The 15,434-nt window shown below is 44.5% G+C and overlaps 1 protein-coding gene across 2 annotated transcripts in view; it reads left to right on the top strand.

Moving 5' to 3' along the window:
* Window positions 1-3,308: 3,308 nt before the first annotated feature.
* The window catches only part of HDAC4 (histone deacetylase 4), a 406,345-nt gene continuing 394,219 nt past the window's right edge, over window positions 3,309-15,434 (top strand). The window contains exon 1 of one of the 2 annotated variants that reach the window (XM_077448198.1): window positions 3,309-3,476. The gene's annotated coding sequence lies outside the window, so the exon portion shown is untranslated. The remainder of the gene's footprint in view (window positions 3,477-15,434) is intronic. The other variant, XM_077448199.1, reaches the window with a different exon arrangement.

The raw sequence follows: 15,434 nt of genomic DNA on the forward strand, positions 1-15,434 counted from the left end.
GTTCGATATAGAATAGGAGATTCGACATGACTCTGACGATAACAATCTGTCTATAGAACCTGTGGTCGAATGTGCTTAACCTTACCTCTATTAGTCCAAGATTATATAGAGAAAATATTCGACAGAGAAAAAAGATTTGACAGAGAGAAAAGATTCTGCAAGTTACTGTCCTAAAAAGTGTTTGGGGACCCGGGTCCTGCCCCAGGGGACATGTATCAATGCAAAAAAAAGTTTTAAAAACGGCCATTTTTTCGGGAGCAGTGATTTTAATAATGATTAAAGTGAAACAATAAAAGTGTAATATTCCTTTAAATTTCGTAGGGGGGGTTGTCTATAGTATGCCTGTGAAGGGGCGCATGTTTCCCGTGCTTAGAATTGTCCCTGCACAAAGTGTCATTTATGCAGGAAAAAAAGTCCTTTAAAATCACTCGCAGCTATAATGAATTGTCGGCTCCCGTAATACAGAGAACACTCATTGAAAGTCATTGATAAAAAAATAAATAAAAAAAAAAGCGTGGGGGTCCCCCAAATTCAATTTCCAGGCCCTTCAGGTCTGGTATGGATATTAAGGGGAACCCTGCCTCAAATTTAAGAAAAAATTTGACGTGGGGTTCCCCCTAAATATCCATAACCAGACCCTTCAGGTCTGGTATGGATATTAAGGGGAACCCCGCATCAAATTTAAAAAAAATTTGACATGGGGTTCCCCCTAAAAATCCATACCAGACCCTTTATCCGAGCACGCAACCTGGCAGGCCGCAGGAAAAGAGGGGGGGACGAGAGAGCGGCCCCCCTCCCTCCTGAACCGTACCAGGCCACATGCCCTCAACATTGGGAGGATGCTTTGGGGGTCCGTGACCCCTCAAAGCACCTTGTCCCCATGTTGATGAGGACAAGGGCCTCATCCCCACAACCCTGGCCGGTGGTTGTGGAGGTCTGCGGGCGGGGGGCTTATCAGAATCTGGAAGCCCCCTTTAACAAGGGGACCCCCAGATCCCGCCCCCCCCCCTGTTTGAAATGGTAAGGGGGTACAAAAGTACCCCTACCATTTCACAAAGAAAGTGTAAAAAATGGTTAAATAAAACAAACACACTTTTGAAAAATTCCTTTATTAAAAATAAAAAAAAGATTCCAGCGGCGGTAATCCACTCTTGCTATCCAGCGACGGACGGTCAGCTCTCCATCGATGTCTAATGTCATCCAGCGCCATAAGGCCATAAAACTATCACCTATTTTGTAGACGCTATAACTTTTGCGCAAACCAATCAATATACACTTATTGCATTTTGTTTTTTGCCAAAAATAGAATAAATATCGGCCTAAACTGAGGAATAAATTTTTTTTAAATATATTTTTGGGGAATAAATATTATAGCAGTAAAAAATTATGTTTTTTTTTCAAAATCGTCGCTCTTTTTTTGTTTATAGCACAGAAAATAAAAACCGCAGAACCACTTCAACCCTGGAAGGATTTTCCTTCCTGACCAGAGCACTTTTTGCGATTCGGCACTGCGTCACTTTAACGGACAATTGCGCCGTTGTACGACATGGCTCCCACACAAAATAGGCGTCCTTTTTTTGCCACAAATAGAGCATTGTTTTGGTGGTATTTGATCACCCCTGCTGTTTTTATTTTTTACGCTATACACAAAAAAATAGCGACAATTTTGAAAAAAACTCATTATTTTTTACTTTTTGTTATAATAAATATCTCCCAAAAAAAAAAAATATATATATATATATATATATATATATATATATAAAAATTCCCTCGGTTTAGGCCGATACGTATTCTTTTACATATTTTTGGTATAAAAAAAATCGCAATAAGCGTTTATTGATTGGTTTGCGCAAAAGTTATAGCGTCTACAAAATAGGGGATAGTTTTATGGCCTTTTTTATAAAAAAAATTTTTTACTAGTAATCGCAGCGATCAGCGATTTGTTTTTATCGTGACTGTGACATGATGGACACATCAGACAATTTTTACACATTTTTGGGACCATTGTCATTAAAACAGCGATCAATGCTTTAAAATTGCATTGATTACTGTCAAAAAAATTAAAAATGTCACTAGTAGCAAAGGGGTTAACCACTAGGTGGCGGGGAGGGGTTAAGTGTGTCCTAGGGGAGTGTTTCTAACTGACTGGGGGATGGGCTTGTGTGACGTGGACACTGATCGCTGCTCCCCATGACAGGAAGCAGACAATCAGTATCCAGTCATTAGGCAGAACAGGGAGATGCTGTTTACATCAACATCTCCTCGTTCTTGAGCTCCGTGACATGATCACAGGTATCCCCGTGGCGATCGAGTCTGCGGGTCCTGCGGGCACGGTCACGAGCTTGCAGCAGGCGCGCACGCATGGTGAGAATTTCAAAGTAATGTACGGGTACGTTACTTTGCCCAGCCGTGCCCTTCTGCCGACGTATATATGCCGACAGTGGTCGGCAAGTGGTTAAAGTAACACAGCACCCGTCAGGTGCTGTCATATCACAGTTAATCCCGTGGCTGCTATCATTTTGTGTTATATGACCGAGCGCTGATTTTTTAAAATGTTTCCCTCTTTAGAATTCTGCTTAGTGTGATGATGGACTTGTAGAGAAGAAATGGCAACACCAAAAAAAAAAAAATCATAATGTTGGATTGTATCTATAAATAACATTGACAACAAAATCTGTTACCGAGCTTGGGGGAATAATTGTGATTTTTCCCACAGGCACATCATGCAGCATCATTTGAACTCCTTGTTGCAGCATAAAGGGAGGTCTGAGGATATGAAGTAAAGTAGCACGTCGTTAGCTGTGTGTTGTGTGCAGTCACAGTGATTACATACAGACATGAATATGAAATAAAACGTGTCACTGTCAATAAATGATTCCATAGCCCCTGGCAGGCCCCGCCTCCCCGGAGGTTATAGTACCTGACAGGTAGAGTAAATGAGGTCTATAAATAACTCGTCCCTTTATTGGCTGCAGGGCACAAATATACAACACGTGAACCGAACTGGCCAATCGTAGCTGCCGAGGAGCTCATGGGCTACCTTTAGGCGGTCTGATCTTTGACTGACAGTAACCAGGGCCAATAATCCCCCTCAGTGGGCTCCAGTCCCACCCAGCAGCGAGGGATTGGAGTATTCATGAACTGGGGTGGTGACGTTGGGGGGGGTCACAGAGCAGCAACCTGCCATTCTTCTCTGTAGTGACGACCGTTCTCTCCAATCACAGATAAACTCTGTGCAACTTTCAACTTCTATTGGTTGGAGTAAGTAGGGTGGGCTGGCTTTCTTGTTCAGAGTGACATGCCGTTTGGCCAATGAGCGGTCAGTACGAACTAGGGCGCTGTGTGAGGAGGTGCGCGGGATGTCGGCCGCTCGGAGCCTCGGGTAGAACGGGAGGATATACGAGCTTTGTGGGCGGAGATAGAAGAAGGCCCGGTTGCTCGGGAAGGCCGGGGAAGCAGATAAATACTTGGCTGAGGTGAGGAGGGGAAGAAGCTGGGACGTTTACATCACCTGTTTACTTCATTGTGCCCGGGCAGAGGAGGAGAGCAGTGTGGTCTGTGCATACAGACATATGTATGTGACTCTCCCTCAGAACACCACTCACACAACTGTTACTGTGCTGTGTGTGTGTATATATATATTTATATCTATCTCTCTCTCTCTGAGCAATTCCAGGTCCCAGCTTGTTCTGTCACACACAGCATGACAGGGCATTGCAGGACTTGTAGTTCCTCAGCAGCTGCAGCTCATTATTGCTCACACTTACAAGACTTGATTGCTCCTCAGCCTGTGGATTGTTCCTTCCAAGTCTGTGTTGAGTGGTGCTGTACACGTCAGTCTCCCAGCACTGTGTCTTCACAAACTCACCTTAGTGTCCGCACACCTACCTTCACTTACCTGTATGATAAATGCACTGGGTGTCGTGTACACCGCATGGCTGAGCCTTGCTGCACATTTCGGTGGACACAAACCAAAGCGAGGTGCCTTGGCCGTGTGCGGAGAACCGTGCCACAAGGGCTGTCATCCCCTGTGCACATGCTTCATAGCTGCTTTTGTTGTAGAGCTGAATGGGGCGCTACATGGGTAGAAAGTGCTATTAAAGTGCTTCTTAGGCTTAATGTACAATTACAACCTCTCCTCAACGATTTAACTTGATAGAATTGCAGCATTTGCGCTTGGAAGCATATATATATATATATATATATATATATATATATATATTTTTTTTTTTTTTTCCAAATAGTCAAAAATGAAAAACACCTGTAAACGAAACGCAGCTAAACCTGAGTTACCACGTTTATATGCGTGGCGTTTTAAAATGCCTCTGAATCCATCCTGAACACATTTATTTTTTATTTTTTTTTGTTTCCAAAAAAATGCTTCTAAACTCAACTGCCTTTAGAAATGACTATAAACGACTCTGTGTACATGTACTGATAAGACAGCGGTGTCCAAAGTTTTTTGAAAAAGGCCAGATTTGATGGAGTGAACGTGCGTGATGGCCTGACATTCTTTGAACCAATAAAATTCGATCTAATTCCCCATACATACTATTCGATTTTCTGCAGATTTTTGTCTTCAGCTTTACCACAACCATATAATGAAAAGGGGCTTGTAAAGTGTGTGTGTGTGTGTGTTTAAAAAAAAAAAAAAAAAAAATGTTGCAGCTCGTTTTGCACAGAGTGGCCCCCGAAACTGCTCTTCTGGGGTCCCTCGGCGGCTGTCTCTGCTTCCTCCCGCAGGTGCTTCTCACATTCATGCGAGCTCCCTCGCCGCTCGCTGTATCACATGGCCCCGCCCCCCAGCGCTCCACGGCAGTGGATGTGATTGACAGCCATTGGCTCATGCTGCTTTCCATCCACTCCAGCCAATCAGCAGCCAGGCTGAACGGTGGAAAGGACGGCAGGGGCGAGCGTGGGATTTTCGAGGGGGTGAGGTAAGTAAAACGGGGGCTGGGGGCGCAGGCACTGTCAAATGTTTTTTCACCTTAATGCATAGAATGCATTAAGGTGAAAAAACATTTCCCTTTACAACCCCTTTAAGAGTTTCACTTTGTATGCAATCAGGCAGGCCCATGCACTACATGGTTTTGGTAAATCTGCAGAAAATCTGATAGTGTGTATGGGGCTTAAGTGTGTTTGTCCGAGTACTAAGGCTGGATTCACATCTATGTATTTTGCAGATTTGCACTGCAGAACATGTGCCATAGGAAACCATGTTAAATGGACTGTAGTGCAAATCTGCAAAAAGCACAAAAAATGCATAGGTGTGAATCCAGCCTAATACACTGTCCAACAAAAATTCTCTTGCCTTTTGTGGCTGTGTGGGGTGAAGAGATGAGCTTGGCTGTGTTATTTGGATATACTGTATTTATCGGCGTATAACATGCACCTTCACTTTAAGAGGCAAGTTTCAGGAATTTTAATTTTTAATAAAGAACTGTGAAGCAAAATAAGGGTCAGTGCCCATGAAGGTAAGCCTGATTAATGCCCATCTGCAACCTCGGATGGGACAGGGAGGAGGCGGGACAAGCGCCAACAGATTACATACAGCAGAATTGGTTTTCTCTGCGGCCTCTTTAATACAAAGTCCCGCCTCCTATGATGGACTGAACAGTCGCCCAATGGCAGCACAGGAGATGGGACTTCCTATTACAGAGGCCACATTGTAAACAGGAAATCCACCTGTATGTAGGGCACTTGTCCTGCATCCTCCTTGTCCCCTACAAGGCAGCCAGCATGTATATCTTTTTGTGGCGCTCTGGGAATAATTGGGGGCCACAAAAGATATACACGTCCAAACTACCAGGTGGGCCATTTGAAAATGGGCGGTGGTTGTGATTGGCACACGGGACGGACTTTGGACATGCCTGTGATGAGATAACATAGCGGAGAGTTCTGGGGCGGCTGAAAAAAACACTGAACTGCTGCTAAACGTCCGTTTACCAGCGGCAGTGTACGTGAAGCCTAAAGTCTCAAGGCGTTTTACCTTCATGCATTCTAGCGGCCCCCCTCCAGCTCTACCTGAGCCCCATTGCAATCCAGCAATGTGCATGAGAGGCTTGGCTCTCCAGGGACTCGCCCTCCTCGTTGGCTCCTACTGCTGTTTAATCGCAAGAAAGAAGAGAGAAGGGGCTGGGCAGAGCCACAGCTCTGTGTGTGAATGGAAATGCAGAGCAGCGGTTTTGGGCAAGCTGCTTGCTCTGGGGGCAGGAGGAAAGGACCAGGAGTCCCGGCCCCGAGAAATGGAGGATTATAGTTGTTCTATGCAAAACCGCTGCACAGAGCAGGTAAGTATAAAGACAAAAAAGAAAATTGTATCTAATATCACTTTAAACTCCTGCCCGCCATATAGACAAATGATGGCTGCGAGGGCTGTCTGGTTCTGGGGCAACGTCATATGATGATGCCCCAGTCTCTCTGCAATTGTGTGCCTGCAAGGGCACGCAGCGATTAGCGGCGGACTGTGTCCCTGGGACACAGCTCAACACTGGTCTCGGTAAGAGTCAATGACAAGGCGGTTTACCCATGTGATCAGCTGTGCCCTGTCACAGCTGTTCACATGTAAACAAGGAATTGCCGGTTATCGGTTCTCCTCTCTAGCATTTCCTCACAGGGCAAACCTGTAGAAATAATCAGGGCACTGATCAGTGTGACATATCACAGGAGGCGGGATGTACATTGTCACTGCGGCTGCCCCACTCTGACACAGTGGGAGATCGCTACTCAGATCCGGGCACTGGTGAGGCTGCATCTGACAGGCCTGAGACTGCAGACATGATGCAAGAGATGGTCAGAGACTTCAGACTGCATTTTTCTTGAGCTTTTCTTGCACTAAAGAGGCCACTAATGGCCAACAATAAATTCATATTAATTTAAATTGCTGATATTAAATTTGAATATAATACAATTGTATATACATTTTTTTTTTTTTTTTAAACTGTCATTTTCATTTTTTGGCTAAGTGCATCCCGCATTTTCAGTTTCGGCACCAAAATTTCCATTCGGTGCACCCCTTATTGCTGCCCATCAGTGCTGCCTAGCAATGGCCTTCAGTGAAGTAGAAAAATTACTTATTTACATAATATTCTAGCAGAAACTTAAAAATCAGTGGTGATTAAATGCCACCAAAAGAGCTCTGTGTGAAAGCTAATGATAAAAATTTAATTTGGTTACAGCTTTGCATGACCACGCAATTGTCATTGAAAGTGTGACAATGCTGAAAAATTGCCTGGGCAGAAAGGGGGGTGAAAGTGCCCAGTATTGAAGTTTTTAAAGGCTCAGTTCACCTTTTAGGAAAAAAATAATGCACATTTATTTTTTTTGTATAAAAAAAGTGTATTTATTTTCCTACAGGAAACTGCAAAGCATTGCAACCATGATCAGTGGAGCAATGTCAGGCTTCTAAAGACAGTCACTCCACAGCTTTCTTGCCTGTACCTCTGTATGGGCTTTTTAGAGTAAGTATCGTGGCACTACAGGGGTGCTCATCAGCACTTTTGCAGTCCATTGAGAACTACAAGCTGTTTGCTGTGGTGAAAGACTGGACTTGTAGTTTTTCATTCAGATTGCAGTGAATGAATGGGAAACCAGAAAAGAGAGGGATCACCAGCCTTGTGCATTATCCTTTGACACTTTTATTAAGAAAAAAACATAATTAAAAACTACTCACAAAGGTAGATAGAAAATCACACTTGTAACAGTCTTTGACTTGTGACAGTCCATCCACTGATGGCAGTCGCCATATCCTAGGAAAAGGACGTGCAAACCGCTGCTGGCTGGTGCGTTTCGAAGGTTACACCTTCTTCGGAGCCTAACCTAGCCTAAGGTTAGGCTCTGAAGAAGGTGTAACCTTCGAAATGTGTCAGACAGCCAGCATGCGTCAGCGTTAGCCAGCAGCGGTTTGCACGTCCTCTTCCTAGGATCCATCGACTGCTATTGGTGGATGGACTGTCACAAATCAAAGCCTGTTACAAGTGTGATTTTTCTATCAACCATTTGTGAGTAGTTTTTAATTGTTTTTTCTTAATAAAATTGTCAAAGGATAATGCACAAGGCTGGTGCGCCCTCTCTTTTCTGTTTTCCAGTTTGATTGCTAGGATATCCCTGTCCTGGAGGGCCGAAAGCTATTGACCCTCCTCAACTTTGAACTTTGAACTGCCTGGCTAACACATTCATGCGCAAGAGTGTTTGTTTTGCTGCAGTGAATGAATGACATGTCTGTGTGGGCGGAGCACCGTACAACTGCACCAAAATGGAACAGCGGATGTGGGGAGAGTATCCCCTGCCCACTATTACAGCTGAAGGGGTAAGCAGGGCGCGAACTGGAACGTTACGCCCTAAATATGGGTGTAAAATGTCCAAAAGATGAGCTTATTCTTTAAAAGTAAAGTATGGAATTTTAGAGAGAAATTTTTTTTTTATACGCCCCCTAGGCTGATGCTGCATCTGTCCCCTGTCGGGACTGTCAGCTGGAACGCTGGGCTGTGGAGGGAGGGGCCTGCCCAGGCTCTTGGCATATAGCTGAAATGCTGAGCCAGGTACCAGTCCAGGCTTCTGGGCAGCCATATGGTTGGGATCTTTTTAGAGCATGGACCAGCTCTGTGATGACAGCAGACTTTAGCCTGCTGAAAATAGATCACAGGAGTGCAGGACGAACTGCACTCCTGAGATCCATAGAAGTACAGCCAAACTAGCTTTGGATATACTTCTTCTTTAAACTCAGACGCAAAAATAATATTATATTGCAGTGTACCAAACCTTAAAATGGTACTTCTGGCAATAAGCTTATCTCCTATCTAACGTTTCTGGTCATTTGCTAGTGCTGGCTTTGTCTTAAATTTTTTTTAACTTTTTTTTTTTTTTTTTTCTTTTATTCCTGTCATAAAGTGGTATTTAAACCACAAAAGTAGACCTATATTGTATTGCAGCATGCCACTTCATAGATGTGGTGGCTGCTATAGTTTTTCTTTTTTAAAGCGGTACCTTTTTCCATGTCCTTGTTGCTGATCTACCTTCACCAACTTTGCCATCCATGTTCTTCTGAGCTCTGTAGTTCCTCTATAATAGGCAGCTGAAAAACATTATTGCCTGCTGACATCCTGTTTGTAAGACCGCTGGCTTCTTTCCCTCTCCTGAGCTCAGCCAGCAGTCTGACACGCCCCCTTGTAGTCCTCCTGAAAGCCAAGCAGGGAGTTCTATTTCCTGTAGTGGGCGGAGGGGGTCTCCCAGCCCTGGTCTCTGCCACCCATGGAGGAGGTGTTGTTGTTCTTCTCTCTCCTCCCTCCCTCTTCCTCCCTGCCAAAAATCCACCCCTCCACTCTGCCGCGCCGCTCCCCCCTACCCCGCCTGCTAATTATGCCATTATTGGAACAGAGTGCTGTCAATCATAATGGCGGGAGGTGGGGCATCAGCGATGTATGTTCTTGTATAGTAGACCTGACACAGCAGGACATCCCTGCTGTGTCATACAAGTGATTACTGATAATAATCCCCGCTCTGCACTATGGTACACATGCGGCTCTGGTGGTCCCTGCACTGGTGCAATGTGGTTACATTGCACTGGTTTGCATTTATAAGGCTGTAACATTATATATATATATATATATATATATATATATATATATATATATATATATATATATATATATATATATATATATATATATATATATATATATATATATATATATTGTATGTTTAACACTGCTTTAACCACCTCCAGCCAACCATATAGACAAATGAGGGTGGCCACTCTCGCCGCACTTTTGTGCCTGCGGGGGCGCAAGGCGATCTGCAGCGTGCTGTGTACCTGGACCGCGGCGAATCCCCGATCTCAGTAAAGAGCCCATGATGAGGCTCTTTGCCTATGGGATCAACTAAGTCCATTCACACGTAAACAAGGAAATGCCGATTATCAGCTTTCATCTCCTCACATTGGCAACGTAAGGGGTGAGGAGAGCCAATCAGTGGCATTTTCTCACAGGGGAAACCTGCACAGATAATCGGGGTACTGATCATTGGTGCTGCATATTAGTGCCTCCTCATTAGCGCACATCAGTGAAGGAGAAAATTTACTTATTTACAAAATTTTCTAACAAAACGAAGTAAAACTTTTTTTTTTTTTTTTTTTTTCTTTTTTCTTGTCTTCCTTTTTTAGCAAAAAAATAAATCCACTGGTCAATAAATGCCACCAGTGTGCAATTGTCATTCAAAGTGTGACAGCGCTGGAAGCTGCAAATTGGCCGGGGCAGGAAGGGGGTGAAAGTGCCAAATATTGAAGTTGTTAACTGATTCCTGACCGCCCAATAGCAGATTTACTGCTGTAGGGCGGCTGGGTAGAATAATATAATATGTAACGCTGCACTTCCGGGTTTTGGGCACAAGTGCACGCTGCCGACGGCTTGCTCCTGCTGTGATCGCCGACCGTTGGATACACTGACGGAATGCCAGTCTGGCTATTTAAAAAAAGGCAGATTTCATGTCTTCTGTACTGACAGAATGACAGACATCCTGTAAAGCAGAAACTCAGATCCATGTCTTCCACTAGCAAAATCACCTCCCCTACAATAGTAAAACACTGGTCAGGCACACAGTTAGATCCCTTTTACACTGAGGCTCTTTTCGGGCACTTTCACACAAAAAAAAAAAAGTGCCTTAAAAGCTCACAAAAGCCTATTTCCATTAAAATCAATGAATGCGTTCACACTGGCATAGGGCTGCAACTAACGATTATTTTCATAATCGATTAATCGGCCAATTTTTTTTTTTTCGATTAATCGAATAAAAAAAAAACTGAAAAAGGGGAGAAATATACACACACACGTGTCCCCCCCCCCCCCCCCCCAGTATAGATGACACATTCCTCCCCTCTCACATGGAGTCACTGCCCCACCTCCTCTCAGTGCTCCCCCTCCCCCCCTCCGGTGTCTCGGGTTTTCTCACCCCTTCATGGTGACAGCGGCTCCTCCTCGGTGTGCCGGGGTGGTGTGGGGCGGAGTCTCAGTCCAGACCGCCACACGTGACTCGGCCGACTCCTCCAAATGGAGCGAAGGGCACCCCGAAGCCGGGAGATGGATGCACGCATGTGCAGAGCACAACCTCCAATCACGGCAGCACTGGAAAGCAGCCCGGCGAGGGCTTAACGCTCCTGCGCTCTGCGGCGGGTCTATCGGAAGGCTGCTGGGTAGAGGGGGGAGGAGGAGCCGAAAGCAGCGCAGGCGCGTTGCTGGCGGGACGTCAGCTGGGTGGAGAATGCAAGCAGGTGTAGCTGCGTGGTCATGGATGTGGTGCATGCGTAGGACACGGGAGGATACACAGGATTCTAACGGACCGGCAGGGGGAAGGTGCAGACTAGGGGTGCAACGGATCAAAAAAACTCACGGATCGGATCGTTCCTCGCATCAGAGTTACGGATCGGATCAATTTTCTGATCAGCAAAAAAAATAACACTATTCCTGCCCCCCACAGCCACATTGTTTATTTATATAAAAGGTATAACACTATCTCCCCCCCACCCCCCAATAAAATGCAGCTTATTACAAGCATAAAAACATAGTCAGCATATCACTGATGATTTGCGCCAAGCTCACCACCGATCAAAGTTCCTCCAAACAGACCGCCGTGATGAGTCCCGGAATGCCTATTGGCGCAAATCGTCAGTGATATGCTATGTTTTTATGCTTGCAATAAGCTGCATTTTATTGGGGGGGGGGGGGGGGGGGGGAGATAGTGTTGTACCTTTTTTATTTAAATCAACAATGTGGCTGTGCCAAACAAGTGGAAAGGCATAGATAGTTGTTGTTATCTAATCCTAACTACTATCTAATAGATAGTAGTTAGATATTAGGTTAGATTAGGTAATAAATGTAGTGGTACCTGCATAAAAGAAGTTTTGAATGAGGGCAGGTAAGGCATCCAGCGTGACTCCTCCAGAATTCCTTCACTTTCGCTGACACAGGCTGAACGCCGCGCTGGGGGTGACATCAGCGCGCAGCTCGCTGCCGCCGGGTGCACCAAGATGGCCGCCGGCTCCGGAGCTAGGCCGAAGCAGTTTCCTAAGGCCGTGGCCCGCTCCGCGGATCGCATGGTGTGGACCAACTAATCGATAATGAAAATCGTTGACGATTTTCATTATCGATTAATCGTTTCAGCCCTACACTGGCAGGGCAGTGAAAAAACGCCCCTCTCCATTGAAATTAATAAAAAGCTCTTCAAAAACGCTCAGTGTTTTACTGGCCTAAATTAATGAAGATATTTTTTTTTTTTTTTTATTGTCAGTTGCTCTTTGTTTCTAGTGCAAAAAAAAAACAAAAAACGCAGAGGTGATCAAATGGCACTAAAAGCTCTTTGTGGTAAAAAAACAAAACATAAACCCGACATACATTTTATTTGGGTACAGTGTCGCACAACCGCGCAGTTGTCAGTTAAAATAACCGTGCCGTATCGCAAAAAAAATAATGGCCTGGTTAGGAAGGGGGGTAAACCTTCTCAAGGTCAAGTGGTTAAAGTAGATGTAAACCTAATCACTAAAAATGTATAAAAGCTTTAACAAGTGAAAGTAGATTTAAACCCTAAGTGCCGGTTTACACTGAGGCAGCACGACTGCCTCAGGCGACCTGGACACGACCGCTGTGGTGACTTGCAAAACAACTTCTCTATAGAAGTCAATGCCAGTCGCCCCCAAAGTCGTACAGGAACCTTTTTCTAAGTCGGAGCGACTTGTGATTTAGAACGCTTCCATTGTACAGAAGAGGACGCTACTTGTCAGGCGGCTAAGTCACCTGACAAGTCGTCCCAGTGTGTACCGACCCTAACTGGGTGACATTTGCCAAAGCATGGTGCATGATAATCAATTTATCGTTTTTCTGTTATTTAGAAAATGCCCATTTTTTTTTTTTCTCAGTGCTGCTGATCTCCTGTAGCATCTATAGAGGTGCAAAAGAACTGCTCTTTCAGTGGTATACGATGAATATTTACGTTTCCAGAGGGCGACAGGTTCGAACTTCCCTGCCTTCAAGTGGTACTGTCTCTGGCAAAGTCTTTGGCACTCAAAACTTCTGGGACTATTCCATGCTTGCACATGTGCTGCGCTCATTTCTTCCCCCCCCCGTCCCTACTATATCTTGTGGGAGTCAATGGGAGGTACCACAGTCTGCGTCAAAGGATGCAAGTGTTCGACACTATCTTTAGTTTTAAATGTTAAAGGCTTTTCTAAAGGCTGTACAGCTTGAAAACCATAGAGTTCAGACTCGCGACATACCAGGGTGGTAAGCATTCACAGCCTTTTATTGTAGAACGACATTTCAATAAGTTTGAAAATCAAACTTCTCCACAATGCTTACAGATACAGCGTTTATGGAAGGCTTGTTTTCTTTTACTGCTTGTTCAGAATATGCAAATACTTTAGTGTGCATGATCAGAGTCAGGCCCCATGCACACTGTAAGCTAAAAAAAATGCCTGGATGAAAAATGCTCATAAGAGTGCTTGTGTGCCAACTTTCAGCAACAGTTATGCTGTGTACACACAGCCGGACTTTTCAACAGCAAAGGTCAGACGGAATGAATCCATCTGACAATTTGATCATGTGTGGGCTTCATCGGACCTTTGCCGTTAAAATCAGACGGACTTTCGATTTAAAACATGTTTCAAATCTTTCCGATGGACTTGAGTCCGGATGAAAAATCCGTACGTCTGTATGCTAGTCCGGACGAAAAAAAGTGGGGGTGGTGAGAGAGAGAGAGTACGCTACAGTGGGGGGATGCAAAGGACAGAGGACACTGTTATAGGGGTATAGAGGACACGGCAGAACCTGTACTGTTATTATTACTGTGTTAGGATTTTTATTATCGTCATTTATTAGCAGGTGAAGCCGCGATACGTCACTCCTGTGCATGCGCGCTGGAGTCTTTTTCCCAGCAAGGTCTGGCAGTTCTGTCGGACCTTCAGCCGAGTCTTAAAGGCACATGCGCCGCATTACGTCAGCAGCTGCATTAAACATAAATATCTCCTAAACCTCACAGGTTTAGGAGATATTCATTTTACCTACAGGTAAGCCTTATTATAGGCTATCCTCTAGGTAAAAGTAAAAAAAAGACTATGCAACCACTTTAAGTGGAAAAAGGTTGCTGGCCCCTTATTTACAGTATGGCTATGTATAGTTGTCTGCTTTTCTTTGTTTATTGTATGTATTGCTCTTGTTTAACATATAATTCAAAAGTAGTTGTATAAATTGATAAGATAAAAACTGACACAGAAAAATAAGTGTCTGTTCTTACCCCTTCCTGTGAGTGACAGGTCATTTTCTTTTACAAAAGGTTTATTGAAAGAAATTCACATCAGTGAGACAATACAAGAATAGCATAGATCTGCCAAGAACATTACAAAAATCTGTGATGAGGTACATATGGACATAACAGTGTTGGACTCTTGTCCGGCCCAAGATAGTCATATAGGAACATCTAAGGCTGGCCTCAGCACGCAGCCGCACCCCACAGAGCATAGCCGACAGGTCATTTTCTTATATCATGCAGGAGTGCGAGCGAGGCATTCTGTGTACTTCACATCCCCCCCCCCCCTCCTTTCTTATTCATCTCTCCCAGGATTGGCTGCTCCACACCTCAGAATGGTGGGGCATGCTGAAATCATGTGGTAACTTTCCTGGGTTTTGACTGGATGTTGGTGATCATGGGGCATAATCCAGAAGACGTTCAGTGTAAGAAATATCGATGCCTGGCCAAGGGAAGTGTAGAGGTGGGTGGGGAGGCTACTGACATCATGACACCACCCACCGAGCCCTGGACAACAGACCTGCCCACAGAATCCAGAGTATTGCAGGGCTCCAAACAGCTAAAAGGGAGATATTTGGCAGGTAAGAGTACATGCAGGAGGCATGTTTAACCTTCTAGATCAGCACTATGGAATTCATTTAGAAATGAGAGTGGGTTTACATATATTTTAAAGCGGTACTAAACTCGCAATGCATAACTTGCCTGTCACTGACATTCTCGCCATCCTCATTTGAGCTGGTTAATAGCTGTAGCCTGATTTCTACTTTTAGTGATGTTCCCAGCATATACACAATTTGGCCATTATCTATGGCAGTGATGGCGAACCTTGGCACCCCAGATGTTTTGGAACTAAATTTCCCATAATGCTCAGCTATACAGCAGAGTGCATGAGCATCATGGGAAATGTAGTTCTAAAACATCTGGGCTGTGTCTGTGTGTGCTGTCCCTCACATGCCTAAGTGGTCCTGCTTGACTCTGAAACGTTGCACTGTTCTTGTGATGTCATCATGCAGTAAACAATCTGTTTTGGATGCTACTTTGTTGATCCATGGTGTGCTGGCAAATATCACCTTTGTGACTTTCTAAACCAATTTCCAGCTGGTTTTTGTTGCAGCACCCAAACTTTTGAGAGCTTATCCAGGAAT

Source organism: Lithobates pipiens, unplaced genomic scaffold (genome assembly GCF_037356315.1).
Source record: "Lithobates pipiens isolate NorthernLeopardFrog02 unplaced genomic scaffold, aLitPip1_a1.2 Scaffold_22, whole genome shotgun sequence".
Lineage (NCBI taxonomy): Eukaryota > Metazoa > Chordata > Amphibia > Anura > Ranidae > Lithobates > Lithobates pipiens.